We start from the raw sequence: 22,411 nt of genomic DNA on the forward strand, positions 1-22,411 counted from the left end.
CATCCATGTTCCGGGCCTGGTTCAGGTCCTAGCCACTGGTCCATGGAAAAGAACCCTAATCTAGGAATCAGAGAGCTTGCCTTCTGGTTCCAGACCAGCCACGAGAGTGACTGTGTGAATTTGGACAAGTCATTTCCTCTCTCGGGGGTCTCCGTCTGTGAAATGGGCAATAATGTTACGTTGGGAATGAAATCTCAGATCCAGTTCCCATCCCTATCCTGATCCCTTGAGGATCAAATCCAAGATGCACAGGAAGCTGTTGGCAGGCTATAAACAGAAAGAAACAGCAGAATGCAAGGTTGCGTGTGTGTGTGTGTGTGTGTGTGTGTGTGTGTGTGTATGTGTGTGTGTATGTGTGTGTGTGTATGTGTGTGTGTGTGTGTGTGTGTGTGTGTGTGTGTGTGTGAAAAAGAGAGATGTCAAGGCCAGAAGTATTTATTTATGAAGCCCTACTCTGGCAGGAGAGTTTATCATGGATAGAAATCTTGCTATAATCTTAAGAGGAGAGAGAGAGGAACAGGGAGAGTAGGACTCAGGGAGAGGCTGTCACCAAGAGACTGAGCTTAATTGCTCCAACAAAAACTGCAACCTGGAGCTCCCTTCCTCAGCTGGCAGCAGCACCCCCCACACACAGTGTCCTCTGGAGGGGGCATCTGCGTCTACACCCACCCGCTCATCTGTCTGAGTCACTGGCAGTTGTCACTGCTTCCGGTGAGGAAGTCTCTGCTGTCTGCAAATCTATGTGGTTGGGGGTGGCTGAGGCCCCAGCGTCCTGAGCCTGCCTAGGAGCCTTCTCTTAACCTTGTTTTTGCCATTCTGGGGCGGTCCTTCTTAGTTGCTCTCTTTTTCTGGGATGACAAAGTGGGTAGAAACATTTCTCCTCCTCCTCCCGACTTCCCCTTCTTCTCTCACCTTCCCTCCTCATTGACCTGGTTCTTTGAATTGAGGAAGTCCTGTCTTCTCCATCTGCTGCCAGTACCTCCCAGTCACCTACCACCTCCCATTCCTATTGCTACATTTTCATGGCAAGGTTGTTCTCGAGTCCCAGAGCTCTGCCCTCCCTCCTCCCCGCACCCAGTTCACTTAGAAGCATCCCTCCTTTTGAGAGGGAGGACTTGGCTGGAAGCAGTGAAGATAATAAAGTTGGGAGGGGCTAGAGAAAGGAAGGAGGGAGGGAACAAAGAGACAATGTGCTAACATGGAAAAGAAAATAAAACATCATTTGAAGTCAGAACACCTAACTTCCAGCCCTGCTCCTTGTTACCTGTGAGAGGAGAGTCAGCTCACCTTTGCTAAGGGAGTTTCCATTTCCTCCCCTGGAATGGAGAGTTCGATTAAATGATCTCTAATGTCCTTTACTACTGATCCCCAGATCCCAGGATCCTAAGGTGATTATCCAGGACTGATGATAATGCTCATGGAGCTCTCGGCTTGTCCCCAATCCCACTGACCTTGGAGGATTTGGCAGGAGAGAAGCTTTGTCTCCATATTGCAGCCCCAAATCTCAGTAGTCTAATGTAGGATCTGAAGGTGGGCCTACCTCCTGTGGGTGCTCTTTGGGCTGCCTCCCCAATCAGTCCAGAAGTTCTTTGAAGGCAATTATGGTGTCTTACACATCTTTCCCAAGAACATTATTATACTTATGAAACCTGGAACTAATCATGTAAACAGCCATGAGAGTAGTCAGGAGGGAGTGGTGTTATGGGGGGAAGGAAGCTGCCAACAGCACTTAAGAGGAGAGAGTACATTGGATTCCAAGTCAGAAGACTCCAGAGATCTTGGGCAAGACGCTTTCCCTCTTGTGGACTATAGACTCAGTTTTCAGATTCGACATCTGAAAAATGGGGGTGGGGGTATGTGTGAACTAGATAATAAATTTTTTCTTGGTAAGGCAAAGAGGTTAAGTGACTCCCCCAAAGTCACTCAGTCACTAAATATCAATCGTTGGAGCTCATATTTGAACTCAGGTCCTCCTGACTCCACTGAGTGACCTAGCTTCCCCTAGCTAACAATATTTTGCATGTCTAAAGTATTTTAATTAAATCCAGATGAAGAGAGACTTGAAGGAGTTAAGGGTTTTGCCAAGATCACAAAGATCATACATGACAGAGAGAGGTATTACCTCATCTCACTTTCCACTATCTCAGACCGATTCTTTTTGATTTCTAAGCTCCATTTTAGCTAAGCAGTTAGATGATGTAGGAGCTAGAGTGCCAGATGTAGGAATCAGGGAAAAACTCAGATATTGATTAATTGTGTGTCCCGGGCAAGTCACAACCCCTTTTCCTCATCTGTAAAATGGGGATAATAATAACAGCACCTGTCTCATAGCTCCAAACCTCCCAGTACTAGATAAATCCTTGATATTACAATGATTAAATTCTATGATTTTATGGGATATCACTGGCAACACAGCCCGAGGGAGGTGTGGAGAGAAGGGTATGGGCAAGGGGCCTGGTTGCTGGGCAGCCCCGTTACCTTGGTGACTGGAGGAGGAGGGCAGGGCAATCTATTTGTTGATTATATGAGGCCATCTGAGGTGTTTGGATTTTGTTTCTTTTTAAATCCCAACTGGCAAGGCTGCACCCTGCTCCTCATCCCCCTGCCTGCTCTCTAAGATCTTGTTGCTGCACTGGGCTCCCCCAAAAGCACAAGGCCACTGGGACTGCCCCAGTTTGCCACAGTGGAGGAAGGGCTCTGTTCACTCCCTCTCCCCAGTTCCCGCAGAGCAACTGCTCCTTTCAAGACTGTTTAAAATGCACAAAACTGGGAAATATTAGAGCATCCTACATAAAGCTCCAAGGGACTTTGGAGGGGACTACAGAGTCATGCATTTGCCTATCTATCTATCTATCTATCTATCTATCTATCTGGTTTTCAACAATCATTTTTTACAAGGTTTTGAGCTTTACTTTTTTTCTCTCCCTCCTTTCTCTCCCTTTCCCCTGATAGAAAGCAATCTAATATAATACCTAGATATTTATATTTTGTTCTTCCCCATTAGAATGAACTCTTCTTGAGGGTGATGACCTTTTTTGGTCTTTCTTTGTTCCCTATCTCTTAACAGATTATACACCTTAAATGCTGATAGACTCACTGAATATTACATCTCATCCAATGCCCCCTTATAAAGAACAATTCTTTACCTTTAAACACTTTATAAAGCAATTTCTCATTACAATCCTATGAAACCAGTAGAGTAAGTGCCTGTATACCCATTTTACAGATAAGGAAAGTGAAGTATTATTGTCTCAGAAGTAATTATTAACACAGTTAATAAGTGGAGGAGTCAGAATCTCGAGGCTGCAGGCAAGTATAATCTTATCAGATGAGAAAATGAGTAAGAAATATTGTATCATGACACAGAGTCATCTTGCTAAAGTGTTTCCATTCACAAAGATAACAGTACACATCAAGTTCTAGTTTCAAAAGTTTTGGGAAACTATCGTTCTTTTTGGTCACTGTGTTTCTTCATTTTCTAGGACAAGGTTTTGGAGTATCAAATTCAGACTCCCTCCTCCTCTGACCCTAGAGGAAAGAGAGTTCCCTCATTGTGCAGCATTTTTGTTATCTATTTGCCATCCTCACCCAGGTCCCTTCCCAGAATAAGGAACAAAACACTAGATTATTTGATCAGATTTAGCTTCTAGGATTGAGAACTAGAAATGACCCCAGGGATCATGTAAAAAGGCAACAAGGTTAATGGAAAGTGTTCAACTTTTAATCATGAGGGACCTGAGGTTCCCCTAAGTTTAGTAGAGACCTAAACTAATATTTCTCAGATTGTGGGCAACTTATTCAACCTGTCTGAACCTTAGTTTTATCATCTTTAAAATGGGGGAAAAATTGTTAGTTGGTTGATTCTTGCCCTTCATCATCAAAGAAGACCAAATGGCATCACTATGTTAGAAACAAATTACAGCGACTGACTGTGATCAATCAGACCTATTCGAGCTTGGAATGCTCTCCCACAAGTCTGACACAAATAATCCAGCCGAACATCTGGGGTGGGTGCACTAAACTTTCGCATCTCACATTTCTTTAGAATTAATGAATTAATTGTGTGTCCTGGGCAAGTCACAACCCTTTCCCTCATATGTAAAATGGGGATAATAACAGCCTATCTCCCAAGAGTGTTATGAGATCAAATTGAACATCATATTACACACACATATATATATGTCTACTTTTTATATAACATAATATACTATAGTGGTATATAAATATAGTGGTATATAAATGTTCCATTAGAAGTTCTCCCCTAGAATATACTCAGTCTTTGGTCATCCAACTCCCCTGCAATAGGAAATTCACTACCTCCTAAAGCAAGGAATTATACTTTTGTCCAGGTTTGTTAGGAAGTTTTTCCTCTTATCAAGGCTAAGTCGGCCATGTTTGATACCTAGTTCTATACTCTGGGGCCACAGAGATCACATCTAATCCTTCTTTCCCATTAGATTCCTTTAAATATGTGAAAGAAACAATCCTATTTCCTCAAGTCTTATTATCTAACTCTTTCAATTTACAGATAAGGAAACTGAGACCTAGGAGGATGAAGTGTAAGGTGATGCATTATTGGATTAAAAAAAGCAATATCTGACCACTCTGGTTCCATGTAAATTGATTTCCCTTAAGTGTAGTGGTAAGTGGACACTCAGATGAACAATCCAGTTATTAACAGATGTAGTAGGCTCAGATTTACTCTTCTTCATGGGTTATACAGAGGATATGCAGCTATCCTTAGTCTGGTTTCAATCCAACGTGTGGAACACTGAGAAGTCATTTATAGTCATGATGACTCAGAGATTTTTTTTCATCCTTATGTGACGAAGAAAAGTTTTCTAATTGGCTTCAGAAGCAGAAAAACTGATGACTCAGGGGTAGCTGAACTAGAACTCAGTGTGCATACCACAGACATGGCCTCAATATCTCTTTCCCTTTCCCTTAGTGGATTCAAGTGAAAAGGATTCTTTGGAGCCACTGGGCGTTGGAGGGTATCTTCTGAATGCTAGACTATCTTTTCCCCAGGTTGTCATGTGTTCATGAACACATAAGTGCCTATTTCTATTACTTTCTTATCTTAAGAGAATTCTCAGCATGGAGTGCCAAGACAACTGGGTGAGTTTGGGACATTCAGAGGTTCTAACCAGCTACTGGAGTTGGCAGCAGTAGTCCCTGGAGGGGTGGTAGTAGATGGAGAAATATAATCACTTGAAGACAATATCAGATTAAAAAATTGTGGCTCTTCTTTAGTAGAGAGAATTGCTGATTATGGATTCTGGAGAATCTTAAGAATGCAGTAGAGACCTAAACTTCGGGGAAACATCATGAGGATTCCAAAAGGGAGAAAAGGACTCCAGAGTTCCATGGGAATACCTTATACAGGGTCCCTATTGGATTCTTTACTGGTGTTTCTATATGGTTACTTTGAGAAAGGCTTAACACGACTTTAACCATTTTTTCCCTGAGAGTGGAACAGGTCATGGTGACCTTTAATTGCCTTTCAGCTCAGCTAAAAAAATATCTATTAGATATAGGCTTACCCTTCCCTGTATTCATCTTAGGTAGTTAACTACCCCACATTTGGCTGTGCCCGTTAGATTACATGAGATTAATAGGCAAGGACCTTTATGTCTTTGAGTCTGAACCAAACTTACATGAGAGTCCCTAAGGGGACAAGGCCCCTCTGTTCCATGATTATGATATACCAGTAATGCCCAAATTCTACTGCCCAGTTCCAGATAAACAACATAAGGGTTACTGAATGTGCAGGCCTGGCTAGGCATAATTGGAAAGTTATTAGCTATGGAATACACACAGCCCTGGGTGTGTGAGTAATCAGGGGAGAGATAATTAAGCATACAATGTACAGTTGGAGATTGGTTCCTGCCACATCTGTAGCAGCAATTACCACCCCTCAGGAGAAGAAATTTCTGGAGCCTATTTCATGAGAGCAGACCATAGAGACAAAATTCCAGTCGGGGGGGGAGGGGGTGTGGGCTTCATTCTATCTTCTCAATCTCCAGGATCTGATCCGGACTCAGGCCAGCCTTCCCAAGGCTGCTGAATCCCAGCAGCACCTGGTCAACTTCTAGCAACTGAGGCCCACTGAGCAAATAAGCAGGCCAGAGAGCTGGGGCTGGAATAGAGGGGTGTAAGATCAGAGGAGAGACATCCATGAAGTCCGGAGGGAGGGCAGAGGTCAGGCTGCGAGAAGGTGAAGGCAGCTGGTTAATTTGATTAAGGGGGAAGGGAGAGGAAGGAGGACAGAAAGATCTTGAGGAAAAAGGCAGAGTAAAAGGAATAGATAAAAGGATTTAGAGCTGGAAGAGACATTAGAGATCATCTGGTTCAACTCTCTCATTTTACAGATAAAGAAACTGAAGAGGGGGCTGGGAAAGAAGTCTGAAAAGGAGGGGGGAAGCAGGGTGGGGGAGGGGAGGAGGGCGCAGAGGAAGGCAGATAAGGCAGAAAGGAAGGGAGAGGAAGGCGAAGGAGGGAAGAGGGGAGGGAGAAAGTGGAAAGGGGCAGAGAAGGAGGGAAGCCAAAGGAGGAGACAAAAAGAACTTGGAGGGGAGGGAGGGAAAGAAGAAGGGGAAAAGTGGAAAAGGGGAGATGACAGGGGAAAGAGACTCAGTAACAGGGGAAGAAGGGGACAGTAAGGAGATAAGGAGAAAAGCATGGAAAGAGAAGAGACAAAGGGGAAGAGAAAGGAGTGGGAGAGAAGAGACGGTAAGGAGGAGAATAGGAAAAAGCAGGCAAGGAAGGAAGTGTGCAGACCCTTCATCAACCATAGAGCAACTTTCTATTTCCCCCCAGAGTTTTAAAACAAAGAAATAATTGGGGCCAGACAGTCTCCAGGCCTTAACCCCTCTGTACTGTCCAATTCCAGAGCAATCTCTCTCAAGGGACACTTAAAAGCTTCAACAAGCCCCAGGCTAAGCCATTCTCAGGGAATCTTCTGAGTCAGCTCCAGCTATCCCCAGCCCTGCTCAGTTGCAGCATCCCGGACCAAAGACACAACTGCCTGTCTCCAGAGAGCTGGAAAAATCAGGAGGGATGCAATGGAATGAGACTGGGTGCAAACAGAGCTTTAAAGAGAAAATATCCCTGTTCTCCATCCATCAGGTTACTTACAGTCATTGCCTGGGCACTGGGGGCATTGTCAAACTGGCAGGGTTGGGTGGTTAAAATGTTCTCATCCCTGATTAGGAATGAGTCTCTGATTAGCATTAATGAGAGATACTTGGTCTGGGCAGGGTCTCATTACTCATTATTGAGGACTCCAAAGAGCTGGTAAAGTTTGGGATGGGGATGGGGATGGGGATGGGGATGGGGATGGGGATGGGGGGGGCGGGAGGTGGGCATAACAGTGTCCAGAAATATAATAGCAAGGCTGAAAGAGCTTCCCTGAAAAAAAGATTGCCCAAGGAAAAGTCTACAGTTGCAGGGAAAGAATCCAAGAGGTACTCCCCCAGCCCCACCCCAACCCCTCCTCCTGACACAAAACAGAGGAGCTAAGACAATGTTGAGGATGCTATTTGTAGGAGCGACAGTGCCTCCCGGAGGTTCCTGGGAATACCCACACAATGGGGGTCAAGAGTTGGTCTGAAAGTCTCCATAGATGTCAAATGGGTTATTAGGTCTTCAGAGTCAGCTGCCTCACAGGGCTGGGAGTTTAGCGTTCATTTGGATTAACCTCATCTTTATAGATAACAGGCTCAAAGAAAGAAAAGGACTTACCCCAATTTATCCAACATCCTTATTCTACTGATGAGGAAACTGAGTTCTAGGAACATGTGATATGACCAAGGTCACACTGCAATTGGTGCTCATCCCTATTCTCAAAGAGGATCAGTGATACCAGGAGGGTGATGCCTTGACTTCCAAAGTCACCTTGGACTAGAACTCATGTTCTAACTCCTGTATCATAGGACTTAACATTTGCATTTGAAAAGATCTTTAGAGATCACTGAATGTGACTTAGACTTTGCAGAAAAGATAAATTACTTGCTCAAGATTACAAAGCTATTGGGGGCAGCTAGGTGTCACAGCAGATAGAGTACCAGCCCTGGAGCCAGGAGGACCTGAGTTCAAATCCGATCTCACACCCAGCTGCATGATCTTGGGCAAGTGACTTGCAAAAAAACAAAAAAAAATTACATAGCTACTAAGTGACAGTCAAGATTTGAAGCTAAGTCTTCTGATTCAACTCTATTCAACAAGTCTGTACAGAATGCCTAATGTGTGCCCGCAGTAGGTAGAAATGATATAAAGATACAAAGCAAACAGTCCTCAAAATCCAGGACTCTTGTCAAAACACCCCATTGACCCCCCCTCCTTAGTAGAGGCAGATGAGAAAATGACTTTGAGCCTCCAATTCAGGGAAAATGTGATGTTGACTCCTTTATCTTATTTCTTAAAATCTTATCTTCTTGCTTACGTAATCTAAAGAAAAGCAATGTAATGCCAGACTGCTCTTTGATGAATTCCTCCAACTAGTGCTAACCCTCCTTTCATGTTCAACCATTTGTGGCATCCCACTAAGGACAAGACTCATCCAGGCAGAGGAAACATGGGTAAGCTCTAATGGGAAGATGGCGGGTAGATCCATCAAAGTATCCCACCAGTTCCCACTCTGCTTTCACCCTCCGTTAGTCAAGCTCTTCCTCATTTCTATAAGGAATCTTCTCAATGTCTTCAGTTCTCCCCAAACAAAGAAACTGGAGAAAGAAGGTGGAGAAAGGTAAATATTCTTTAGAATACTGGACCTAGAGTCCGAGGTTGTTGTTTCAGTCTTTTTTTCCTAGTTGTGTCTGACATTTTGTGACCCACTTTGGAGTTTTCTTAGCAAAGAAACAAATTGTCTGCCATTTCTTTCTTTAGCCCATTTGACAGATAAGGAAACTGAGGCAAACAAGGTTAAGTGACTTGTCCAGGATCACACAGCTAGTTAAGCATTTGAGTCTAGATTTCAACTCATTAAGAGGAGTCTTTCTGACTCCAGGCTTGGTGCTTCATCCATTGAGGCACCACTTAGTTGCCCTAGAGTCTGAAGACCCAGGTTCAAATCCTACTTCAAGGATTTGCTACCTGTGTGAACTTGAACCTCCCTAGGCCTCAGTTTCCTCATCTGTAAAATAGTGTATGTGAGAAGGGGAGGGGAGAAGGTTGAATTAGATAGACTTTCAGTTCCCTTCCAACTCAAGACCCACATTACTAAGTCTTAGTCTCTTTCTTTATAAAATAAGGAGCTTCTATGTGCCTCTTCCAAAAAAGGAATAGACCAGATCATAAATATCACGGAAAAAAATAAGATCTTCATGCAAAAACCACTATTAACAAATTACACCTGTGTACTCTTCTGACCTTTGTGTCGCTACTCCCTCCTTACAGTCTAAGGGAGAGGGACTTGATCAATCAGCAGTCATAATGGCTGACCATCATAGTGTTTTAAGGCACACCAAACTCTTTACATGTTACCTCCTTTAAAACAAAGATCCATGTTCTGCTGAATACTGTGGGCCATCCGGTAGCCCAGTGGATAGACTAGAGAAGAATGGGGTTCTGAAGATCCGAGTTGGAATCCTGCCTTGAAGCTTCCTAGCTGTGTGACCCTGGGCAAGAGATTTGAGGTCTAGCTTCCCCATCTTTAAAAGGGTGACAGCTATGTACTTACTCACAAATAAAGTGCTTGGCAAACCTTGAATGCCTTTTATTATTATTGCTATTATATAGAAAAAAATTTTGAGTTCCAAGATCTCCAAGAGCTTAAGACCATACTAACTACATATGACAAGATGCAAAAGATAAGGACAGCAGTCTATATGAAATGAGTGCTGTAGTCAATACTAGGTGAAGGAAGGAAATGTTTTATTAAGCTGCTACTTAAGGATTTTACAAATTTTATTTCATTGAGTCTTTACAACCCTGCAAGGTAGTTGATATTATTATCTCCATAAGGAAACTGAGGCAGCCAGAGGTTTCAGTGATTTTTTCCCAAGGTCACATAATTTTAAAGTCAAATTTGAACTCATATCTTCCTGACTCCAAGTCCAGTGCTCTCTTCACTGGGTCACCAAGGTGCCTAGGTCGGAGGAGGGAGAGGCCCTTGGGCTTTCTGAAGGAAATGGGCCTCAAGTTGGGCCCTTGAAGAATAGGCGGGATTGGAAAGGGGCTGGGCATGCCAGGCTTAGGGGAATTCTATGACAAAAAAAGTAGGAGCATATTTGGGGGGCAATGACTAAGCCAATCTGGTGGGAGGAGTTTAGACTTGTGACTTTATCTGTTTGAGGTGACTCTCATCAGTAAAGATAGACAACAGGAGTTTACTCTTAAACCAGAGTATTTTATTCATGTATAAAAAAACATTGTACACAATGAGAATAAATAAATATTAAATTAAAAAAATAAAAAAAGATAGACAAAAGGGTAATTTTGAATCTTTGAGATTTTCCTAGGCAAATCCAACTCCAAACTAGCTGTGTGACCCTGGGCAAATCACTTCACCTCTGTCTCCCTCAGATTCCTCATCTGTAAAATGGGATAATAATGTTACTTAGAAGGATAAGATGAAATAATTATTATAAGATGCTTAGCACAGTGCCTTATATAGAATAAGCACTACATAAATGTTAGCTATCATCATCATCATCCATAGCACTTATGTTCCAGGAATGATGGAAAAATCAAGAGTTCCTATTTGTAAAATGTTTAGCAGAGTGTCTGACAAAAAGTAGGAGTTTAATAAAGGCTTATTCCCTTTCCCCTCCCCTTCCTAGGGAAATTGATATCATAAGTGACTTTCCCATATCCATGAAGCCAGTCTTTGTTCAAGGTGGGACCTGAATCCAGATCTTTCTTGTGCCAAGGCCAGCCCTTTTTCCATGATATTATGCTGTCTCTGGAGAGATTCTCTGGAGAAGGCTAAGTAGGAAAGAGCAAGAGTTGGCATGCTTAGAGCACTTTACATACACTCTTATTTCATTCTCCCAACATCCTTATGAGGTTGTTAGTCCAGGTGCCAAATGAAGAAATTGTACACAGAGAATTAAGTACCTTTCTCATAGTCACTTAGCTAAAAGGCAGGATTCAAATCCAGATCTCTCAACTTTTTTTTTCCCCTCTCCTCTGCCATCCTGCTTCTCTCCAATAAAGCTGGAAGGGGTAGGTTAGGAGCAGATCTGGAAAGTGGCAGATACCTTCCAGATTCTTTTTTCAAGATCTTCTAAGCACTGGAGGGCTCTGCTTTCCCCCTGCTGCTGGCAGGACATAAGTAATTCTAGGCTAGAAGTCTTCCAATGATGCTTTACCCTTGCAAACTTGTGTAAACACTCACACACACACACACACACTCACTCACTCACATACTCATACTTCTTGGATCCCACTACATGGCCAAGCTCCTGGGGTCCAGGGTCTAGACTCTGTCTCTAGGCTCATACTTGAATCATTTGTTTTCTCATGTCTTGGCCACCAGAGCCAAAGATGCTGTTGTTTCCACACCCCCCCCTTCCCATCTTCTCTTTCTCCATTCTGGTCAGGCACGATCAGACCAGAATGTGCTTCCCAGGGAGAAAACAGCCTTGCTCTTATCTGGGTTTTGATGTATGTGCACCTGGCTTTGTGAACCCCAGGGCTTATCTCCATGGCAGGGCCTGGCTGTTCAGTCCACCAGATAGGCCTGTTCCAGCTCTCCTGGCTGCTACAACCAGTTCCTGACCCAGAGATAGGCAGCTGACTCCTCAGATTGAAAACCTACTTCCCCTGAGGCCCAGGCAGCTGAGGGTAGGGGTCGTGGGGGAGGGAAAGGAGGCAGGGCTAGCTCAGCTGGGAAGAAGGAATGATCCCCATCCTCCTGGAGTCTGTTCTGGTCCATTGCTGCAGCCAGAAGGTGGATCTTTGTTGCTGTGCTGTGAAGAGGAGGGAGTCTCTTCTCAGAGGTGTTTTGTAAAAGGGAGGAAGGAACAATACAGCCATCAGAAGGATGCATTCCATTCCTTCAAGTCTCAAAGGTCAGATACCCCTCTTCATATAACTCTTCTTTCCTCTTCAAATTTTTTTCCCAGTTGGAAATTTAAAGTCTGCTAACAGAGAGCAGGGCGACTCCTGGTGATGGGTCCTCAGGGTTTATTAAAATGATCTCCAAGAGATCTCCACCAGCTTTCGCAAATGAGGAGAGGAAGAATGAAGGAAAAGGGAAATGACTCTGAAGGGAGCTGGAGAGAAAGGAAATATATGAGATTTGATCATGGACTGCCATGAACAAAGTGACCATGCTGTTGGCAATGAGCAGTTTTGTTCCTCTGTTTCTGGCCTCAGAAAGGAGATAGTCTGTTTTTGGTACCATAAACATGTTTTCCATCATGGGAGAACCTGCCAACCATTTATATGGTATTTCAGAACCAAGAGTCAGATTGAGGTGGTTGAGACTCACATGATGTATGTCCCATGTGTGGGATGTACCACCATACTTCTAGGAATGACACATTATACCAAGGTCACAAGAAGGATACCATCCAGAAAAGGAAGTAAGTCAGTCATCAACCAATATGCTAGTCTCTGTGCTAGACTCTGGGGATAGTAAGATACATGTTAGATAGTCCCTGCCCTCAAGGAGCTTACATTTAATGGGATACAAGTTCACAGGTAAGTAAAAACAGGATATATTGAAAATGAATATATAAATATATATAAGATATATGAAGATATATGTGAATATATTTATTTTGAACATATATGTGTAGATGCTGTTCAGTTATTTAAGTCAGCTTTGATTCTTTGTGACCCCATTTGGGGTTTTCTTGACAAAAATCTTGGAATGGATGGCATTTCCTTTTCTGGTTCATTTTACAGATGAGGAAACTAAGATAAAAAGAGTGAAGTCACCCAGTTAGAAAGTGTCGGAAGCCAGGAAGATGGACCTGACTCCAGATCCAGCCTTCTATCTACTGCTGCATCTTTAAAGGGGGAAAGGTGAGGAAGAAAAGTGTTCCCTGTAGGGGAGTTTAGGCAGAGATGTAGTATTAGGGTAGGGGATGATCATGGTGTCACGAAGGGTTGAACGTGACTGAATAACAACAAGTGGTCCTTGTGTCTGGCCTGGGAACAAGAAGGAGATCATGCTGGCACAAGATATAAATATAAATGAGCTCTCTTGCTCACTTCATCTCTCTCTCTTTCATTTTCATTCTTGTCCCACTCTCCCAGCTTCACTCTCCCCAGATACAAGAATATCCTGTCAGGAAGTGATTGATCAACCTGTGATACTGCCTAGAGCCATCAACTGGGTGAAAGCCACCCAGGAATCCAGCCCAGTCGGGCCCTGCTAAGGTCTCTAGCCTAGAGCTCCCATTAGAATATTCAGGAACCAATAGTCACCTAGAGTGACCATTCCCCAAAGGGGAATCTGTCACCTGCTCAGACTTCAAATGGGAATGGGATTCTAGGGGGTTGAAGGGAGAGTTCATGATGAGAGAGTATTCACCACTCCATAGATGTTTCTTTGCACACTACTAAAATATCAAAGAATCATAGCCCCCTTATTTTACAGATGGGATAGGGAGATTTGAGAACATTCTTAGGACTATCATTTTAGAACTGGAAGCGACCTGAGACTATCTCATTCAGCCAACTTTTTTTCAGAGTCAGAAACCAAAGCCCAGGAAAGATTTATTAATTTGATCAAGGTCATGAAATTTTTAAGTATCAAGGGTGAGATTTGAATCTGGGGTTTCAGACTCCAGAGAGCTTTTTGTACTAAACTATTCTATCAATGAGAAATATGCAGCTTCTTTGTCTGAGCTTCTTCCACTACCTGTCAGAAAACCATTCTCAGTTACTTATATATGAAATAATTGAGACCAAGGAACCATCTGTTTTTTGAGTGTGGAATATCAGCTCAATTAAGAGAGATCTGTCCAGTCACATAACAGCTCTCACCATCCTCTCTGAAGGGAAGGCTTGGCCCTGACAGTGTCCTCAAAGACTCACTGTAAATTAAAGGCAAAGCAAGTGATGGGTGAGTCTGGGAGCAGGAGGAGGGTAGAGCAGTTACTCCCTTAACCAGCTACCCAAGTTCCTAGACATTCCGTGTGTGTGTGTGTGTGTGTGTGTGTGTGTGTGTGTGTGTGTGTGTGAGCTGAGAGGGGGAGAGACAGACTAAGGGGGTCAAGAGTTACTTGGGGCCTTTCAATATCCTCTTACCATCCTTCCCACTGACCAGCTGAAGGGGCTGACACTCAGAGTCTATTACTTAGACTTTAATGAAAAGCAATCATTGTATCGTCAGCTAAGTAGGAATGGAATGAGTGTGATATTGAGCTTTATGGTAATGATGTTAACAGGAAAATGTCTCCTCTCCCCAACTCTCTATTTTAGGGAGAAAAAACCCACACATATATAACATGCATACTATCATACTATACACATATAAAACAGAGACATATATAATACAATGTATAAACATACACGTAAGATGCATGACATAAATATATGTAGGTATCTGTAAATAAAAATATATGTGAATGATATATAATATATGAAATGTGTACACATGTACATATAATATAAACACACATCACCCACATATATAAAATATATGATATATAATATATTTATATGTCTGTATTGTACACATACAAATATAAACAGATACAAGGCAATATGCGATATATGCATACATATACATATAATTTAAATATACTTGTCACATGTATATTCATATGTGTGTATTCATTCTTTTTTTCCCCCCTGTTCATCCTTTTCCTGGGAGGGAAGAGTTTTACTATAAAACAGGTCTAAAATGAAAAGGAATATGAAGTCATTTTCCATCAGTGGTATGTGAGAAAAATAGAACGCTTGGTGCCAAGTGATTAGGGTTCTAATCCTGGCTTAGACCCTAGCTAACCAATCACTTCACCTCTTTGACAGTTTCTTGATCTGTAAAATGGGGATGATCATAACAACACTATTCTACTTCCTCCCCCAAGGGGTTGTCATCAGGGTGGTATTGCTTATCACAGGATCAGAGAATCAGAACCAGTGGCCACTCAGAATCCATGAATCTAGCCTCCCATTAGAGGATATTGAGGGTGGAATTTGGCCAAGGTCCCATGAAGTCCTAACATAGGCTTTTTGGCAAAAAATCCAGGTCTCCTGTTTATGCAAGCACTATTGAAAAGGAAGCTGCTGGGGCCACTGGGTGGTGCAGTGGATAGAGCACTGGCCCTGGAGTCAGGAGTACCTGGGTTCAAATACAGCCTCAGACACTTAATAATTACCTAGCTATGTGGCCTTGGGCAAGCCACTTAACCCCATTGCCTTGAGAAAACTGAAAAAAAAAAAGGTAAGCTGCCATCTTTAACACAATGAGGACCTCTGGATCAAACTACCCAGGTCACTGACACTTTTAAATCCTTTCTCTTTCCCATGTGGCTTTAAATTCTCTTTCAGATTCTTTGCAGGGTGACTTGCTGATTCTGACTATTCTCCCAAGACCAACCCTGTATCACATCCTAACCCCCTTCCCCCTGCCCAAGACACACCTAGTCTCACATACTAATCACCCCTAAACTTCTCTGGAATGTACAGCAATGCTTTTCCTTCTTTCTAATGTACCTTTTTTTGAACCCAGCTCTCTTGAATTCAAATTCCTCATTTTTCCTTACTGAACTGATGGGGGGAGTTCAGGCTATGACCTGGAAAAGCTTATGACATCTGGCTTGTGAGGTTGAGCCACATGATATTTTCTTTCCCACCTAACTCAGCACAGCATACTTGGTCCAAACTGATTAGCCATTTAAATTATTTTACTAATGAGCATACCTTAAATACACAAAGAACTTCCCATTCCAAAGGACCCACAAAAGATTTTATGGACCAGACACAGAAAACCTTTCACTGAAGCATGAATAGATCAGCTTGAATGGCCACCCAGAATTATTACTGGGCAGTAAGGAACAGGGCAACAGAGCATTTCCCACTGGTATAATGAGATGCTTCAGGAGTCAAAGAACTTCCTAGAGTGGGGAAGGCCCTTAGAGAGCATTAGCCCAAGGGTTCTTCACTTTTTTTGAGTCACAGACCATCCCTGCCCTCTTGGATGTCTCATGAAACCTCTAGGACCTTTCTCAGAATGATATTATCAGATGTATAAGGTAAAATACAAAGAAAATCAGTTGTGTTTAGATATTCATTTTTCTCCCATTCAATGAAGTTGACAAACCTCCTGAAATCTGTCCATGGACTCCAGGGTAAGAATTTCATAAATAAGACCAATTCTTTCTTTTTTATTAATCTATTTTTAATCTGGGCCACCATTAATCGGCTCCTTATTTTAGAAAGGAAGAAACTGAGGCCTGGAGTAGCTAAGAGAGGAATCCAAGGTCCTACAGCTTGGTAGCAGAAGGGTCAAAGCCAGAATCAAAATTGTCCCATTCCCATTTTCTCCCCTCCACCCCCACCTCTATTAAATCAAACTATCAAATTAGTCATGGATAAGTTGATTGGAGGCCCGGGATAATTTCATAGCCTTCTGAAATACAACCAAAGACCTTAAATGACCATAAGCCTCTAGCTTTCCAAAAGTCAAAACTTTACCACCTGGAATCCCTTTTCTGTGTGTCCACCTTGCCCAATCATTTCTTTTTAGAATGATTAATCCAGCTGCCTTATAATGACAAAAGTTTATATTTATATACATATGTATAAACATACCTATATCTGTACATATATAAACAAACACACATGTATATCCACATATATACATATAAGTATATATAAATATATATTATGATTTGCAAAAATCTTTTCATACAGTAATCTCATTTAATTCTCAAAACAACCCTCATTTTAAAGAAGACAGAACTGTAGTTCAGCATGTTCAGGAATTTTCTCAGGGTTATCCAGCTCCTAAGGATGAGTCTTCTTGATCCTAGGTCCAATACACCATTCCTTACCCTACACTGACATAGAAAAGCTCTAAATAAATGGCCTGTGTTTGCTTTCTTCTTGGAAGGGGGATCACATCAAATTGGGATTCCCTTGTACATCTACCTGTGAATCTTAGCTTCTTTTGTTCTTGTACTAAGGAGTTGGGGAAATTCCCTTTACCAGAACAGCTCAGTTGCTAGTCTGCAATTTGCCATCTTATTTGCTTAAGTGACTTGCCCAGGTTCCCCATTCAGTATATGTTAGTGGTAGAACCCAACCTAAGATCTCCCTGACTTGGGGTCAATTCTTTAGCCAGTTAAATGAATATGAGTTTCAATAAAGGTTATATTAAGCATGTCTGTTTTTTTTGTCCTTTTAAATGAGGTTTTTAATACTCAATACATGATCAATTTTTGCAAAGGTGCCAAACAGTTGAGATATATGTAAACTTCTTTCTATTCCTATTCATTAAATGCCAGATATCTATCTTCTCTATTTTTCTAAGGTTATATTCAAGTTTTTAATTTCTTTCATATTTATCTTTTTATTAGATTTGTCTGTGTCTGAAAGGGATACATTGAGGTCCCACACTATTATAGTTTTGCCATCCCATTCCCTTCAAATTGATTAACTTTTTTTTTTAGGTTTTTGCAACGCAAATGGGGGTTAAGTGGCTTGCCCAAGGCCACACAGCTGGGTAATTATTAATTGTCTGAGATGGGATTTGAACCCAGGTACTCCTGACTCCAAGGCCAGTGCTTTATCCACTACACCACCTAGCCACCCCATGATTAACTTTTTTTGCTATTTAGATGTTAAATCATTAGATATATATTAAATATTGATATTGGTTCATTATATATGGAGCTTTTAAGATAAAATAATTCCCTTGCTTATCTCTTTTAGTCAGTTTTGTTTTTACTGTTGCCTTGTCTGAAATCATGATTACTACCCCTGCTTTTGTGAGTTCAGCTAAGGCATAATTTTGTTCCAAACTCCTAATTCTAACTCTGTTTGAATCTTTGTTTTACATTTATTTCTTGTAAACAAGATATTGTTGGATTCTGCTTTCTAATCAATTATGCTAACATATTCTATTTTGTAGAAACTTTTTATTCATTCCACTTCTCAGATGCTTCTCAGCTTATCTAGACTATTTCAAGTAGGAGGGAAAAGTTGATGTCCCTGACCCCTTGAATAACTTGGCACTGGTATTTCTCTACTGCAGTTCCCTCCAACCAGCCACAGTATATGTTTTCATCCTGTTTCCCCAATTCCTCTCTGGTTTCCCTACTCTTAGGGGCAAAAGTAGTGGTTAGAAACAAAAAAAATGAGAGCAGAAGTCTGGCTCTGATATTTACTATTTGTGTGGTCTTGGATAAGTCAACACCATTCTGGGTTTCATTTTCTCAGCTCTAAAATGAGTGGGTTCAAGTAGATAAAATAAAATATAACCACAGCTGTTTATTGAGTGATTACATGAATAGATCATTATGCTAAACACAGGAGGGATGTGAGGGAGAGAATGATATCAAGTTTAGATTCAATATATTCTGTGACTTTATGGAGCTCAAAAATCTGGACGGTATTGATACCAACATTGATGGCTGTAATCCTCATCATAAATGCCTTAGACAGAAAATGAATGATCTGTAAGTTCTGAGGAAAGATTCATACTGATTTGGGTTGGAAGATTCACTTAGGTTCCTTTTCACTCTAAGTCCTCTGAGTTATATTTGGAACCTTAGCTGTCCACTATCCCAGCTATCCCTGGCCTTTGACTAGAAAATCCCTAGGACTTTTCCATTACCCTCTCCACAATTTTTTTAAAACACATGACTACTTTTAATATGCTGTTTAAAAGTATGACCAGTAACAAGTTACATAATGTTTTCTAGATGAACTTCTGGGTGCTAGTATTTTAGGGATGCAAAATCCATACTTTTCATATTCACTACAATATTCATACTGGGTATGGGACAGCTACTGATACATAGACAATCAAGTAAAGATTGCTTTAAAATTATTGGTCTGATTTTTAAGGAAAATATGCTAGGAAAACTGACTATGTAATTAGTATAAAATTTTAACAAAGAAAAAGAAATTGCTAATTTTCCCTAGATAACAGTGTTTCTTAACTTGTTATCAGTGAACTAGTATTTTTGAATATACTGATAATAATTTCAATATAATTGATTTTCTTTATACTTCTTGGTTTTAAATTTTATGTATTTAAAAATATTTTTAGAAACAAATCTATAGACTTTTCCAGACTTTCAAAAGAATCAGTGACAATGTTTCAGAACCTCTAATCTAGGTCATCCAGTAATGAAAGTACAAGGCAGAGAATGTCTCCCACAATGTGAAGGGTCCAACATTTCTCCCAGATGAGTTTATAAAATGTAAAGCATGCTCTGAGGTGACTATCCCAACTTCTACTCACACCTGATAAGCAAAGTACCTACAGTATGAGCACAATACCTCCCCAGGATTCTAGGAGTACCCTAAAAGATATTCTTTTTAGCTCATGGACCCCCATTATATGCTTCCTGTCATGATTATTAGTTAATACTATTTAGCCAGTTGGACTCAAGAAGTTTTTATAAATGGGCATTTACTAAGGTAATATGGTAAGAACAGTTGTACATAATATTCCCCCCAAAATCTGTGCAACATTCTCCCACAAATATATATACAGAGTCTAAGAGAAAATGTTCTTTCTCATTCTTACTACTCTCTCCTTCTTCCTTGATAACCTTCCATTCTCTATGCTACAAAGACTCTGTGAGAGAATCATTTCATAAAACAGCCTCTCAAAAGCTCTAGCTTAAAGAGTACATGTGAGAAAGAGGTAAACACATTTCCTAGTTTTTAGAAGTCTTTTCTCCCCTTCAGAGTATGCATCTGTACCCCTTAGATGTGATATATTTTCTGTTGGACTCTTGGTAGATTACAGACTGTCCTCATCAAACATGACCATCAAGTATTCCAGGGACCTTCCTAAGGCACAAATGGGAAGACAGGAAATCTTCTGAACATCTGAAGCTCAAGAAATTCTCTTCTGATCAATGATGAGGATCAGGAAAAAGATCAGGGTCAGGTTGAAATATTTTTCGCTCCTCCCTCTCCTAAGATTCTCTTCCAAAACTTAGTGTAAATGCTTTTTTCTTACTTCCTACTCACTGGAATCTTTATCGCCACCAAATGCTCCAAAAACTTGGGTTCTAAACTGGTTTTCTATCTTATAGATGAATCACTGAGCATGACTATTTCCTCAGCAAATCTGAATACCCTTCCTATCAACTTCATTCCAGTTCATCCAAAGACTGTTATTGTATAGTTGTTCTCCATTGGATTAAGGCAAATATATATAAAGTGACTTGCCCAGGGCCTTATACCTAATGAATTTCTGAGGCCAGACCTGAAGTAAGGTCTTCCTGACTCCATGTCCCATGATCTATCCACTAATCCATCTAACTGCCTCTATCTAGATGGGTCTATTTATTCAAAAGAAATAGGATAGACTAAAAGGAGATATTAATGTTATATATTAAGATAGCACACCCATATTAGAGTATCTTGACTTGAAAAGCCTTTAATAAAGAATGATTCATTTTATTTTTGCATTGATCCTGGAAGGCAGGTGGTATTTTTCCCCCATTTTTCAGATGAGGAAAACAGAGACTAAGTGACTTGCCCTTGATTTGAACTCAGATTTTCTTGACTTGGGACCCAGTGATCTATACATCGAGCCACCTAGCTGCCCCCTCATCCAAGGACATTTTTCATTTAATCTAAAGTATTTGATTTATTGGTTGAGTAAGGCTTGTTCTTATTGCCTTAAGCTATCAAGGCATTTTACCCTTTAATTTAAGTGGGATGGAATGACCTAATTGATTTACTTAATCTATGTCATTCTTCTACTTCTCTGTCCCTTCATCTATTGTCTTTTTCAGTCATGTCTCTCCAGACCCCATTTGGGGTTTTCTTGGCAAAGATGCTGGAATGGTTTTCCATATCCTTCTCCAGCTCAAACAAGTTAAGTGACTTGCCCAGGATCACACAGCTGGAAAGGGTCTGAGGTTGGATTTGAACTCAGGAAGATGAATCTTCTTAACTTCAGGGAGTCTGCACTGCCTAACTGCCTCTCCTCATCAATCAAATGCCTATAATAAATCTTAAGATCCTGGTCTGGTGCTGGAAAGGACCCGAGAAGCCATTTAGTCCAAAACCTTCATTTTACAGATGAGGAAATACTGACCGTTGGAGATTAAGTCAAAGTCACACTGGTAATATTTGGGCAGAGGTATTTGAAACCAAGACAAGCATTCTGACTGCTCTTCCTTTCTACCTTGGTAACCTTCCATTCCCTACAAAAATTCTGTGAGAAAATCACTTTGCAAGATGCCCATTAAGATAGGATCTAGCCTTGTGCTTATGCTAGGGCCGGCCGCGTTTAATCTCTGGTCCCCCAGAAGGCACTGCGGCCACCAGCTCCAAGGAGGTGGACAGGCAGCAGACTGAAGAGTTTTCTGACCTGACCTTTGTTAAGAGCTCTGCTTTTCACTAATATTTTCACAGACGGGATGCTCCTTCCAGTGCAGGTGGATCTGCTATTATTAATGTGGAAGGAATTGAGCTGTCACCCGGCGCAGTCAGTTTATCAAGGCCCGACAGGGCATTACTTGAGTGATCACTAGCCTATTAATTTCCACCCCCCCACTCCCACCCCCCCACCTAGTCCTTGCCAGGGGTATTACAGTGAAAAATGGCAACTTCACCACAGGGAAATTCTTCAGGGTGACAAAAATAAAAATAACTCTAATTGAAGCTGATAGAAATTATACCCTTTAAAAACACATAGAGAGATGCACTGTATAGAATGTAAATTAATGTTGGGGCAGGGTTTCTGTCACAGGATAATAGAAACAAAATGACAGCCACACCAAACATCCTCACAGGGGCATCCAGATCAGCTCAATCAGCCAGGCACTTCTGCCAGAAGGCTGTGGCAGCAGCCTCCCCCACCCCCAGCCCTTCGGAGACATGGAGTAGCCTGGGGGAAGGGGAGGGGAGGCATCCTGGGACCAGTTCCAAGGCTTTTCCTGAGGGAAGCTCGCTCCCCCCAGGCCCCATTCCGTTTCTGAGGTCAAGGTCAAGGTCAAAGCATTAATGGACAAATCCTGAAATGCCTCCACCTTGGGTTGTGGGTTTATAATGGATGACTGCTAGTCTTGGAGATCAAAAAAGCCAGGCTTCAAATGATCCCTCTGATACTTCCTAAGCTTCATTGGGCCTGGCTTCTTCTCAGGTTGCCTGTGAAATTAGGTGAATCACAAGCTCCCTGGGTCAAAATGTTCTTATCTGTAAAATGAGGCTAAGCTAGCTGTTTTACAACATTCCCTCCAGCTTAAAGTCTTGGCTCCCAATGTCTTAAAGCCCTACCTATGTCTTCTCTTTATGCCTCTTCAAAGTGAAG

At 41.5% G+C, this 22,411-nt stretch overlaps 1 protein-coding gene and 1 long non-coding RNA gene across 7 annotated transcripts in view; one reads left to right on the forward strand and one right to left on the reverse strand.

Moving 5' to 3' along the window:
• GSE1 (Gse1 coiled-coil protein) overlaps nucleotides 1-22,411 on the reverse strand; it is a 613,039-nt gene that overhangs the window by 480,572 nt on the left and 110,056 nt on the right. The window lies entirely within an intron of this gene.
• LOC141498648 (uncharacterized) overlaps nucleotides 11,780-22,411 on the forward strand; it is a 31,291-nt gene continuing 20,659 nt past the window's right edge. For both annotated transcript variants that reach the window (XR_012471695.1, XR_012471696.1), the window contains exons 1-2: nucleotides 11,780-12,014; nucleotides 12,856-12,975. This is a non-coding gene — a long non-coding RNA (uncharacterized LOC141498648). The remainder of the gene's footprint in view (nucleotides 12,015-12,855; nucleotides 12,976-22,411) is intronic.

Source organism: Macrotis lagotis, chromosome 1, assembly GCF_037893015.1.
Source record: "Macrotis lagotis isolate mMagLag1 chromosome 1, bilby.v1.9.chrom.fasta, whole genome shotgun sequence".
Lineage (NCBI taxonomy): Eukaryota > Metazoa > Chordata > Mammalia > Peramelemorphia > Peramelidae > Macrotis > Macrotis lagotis.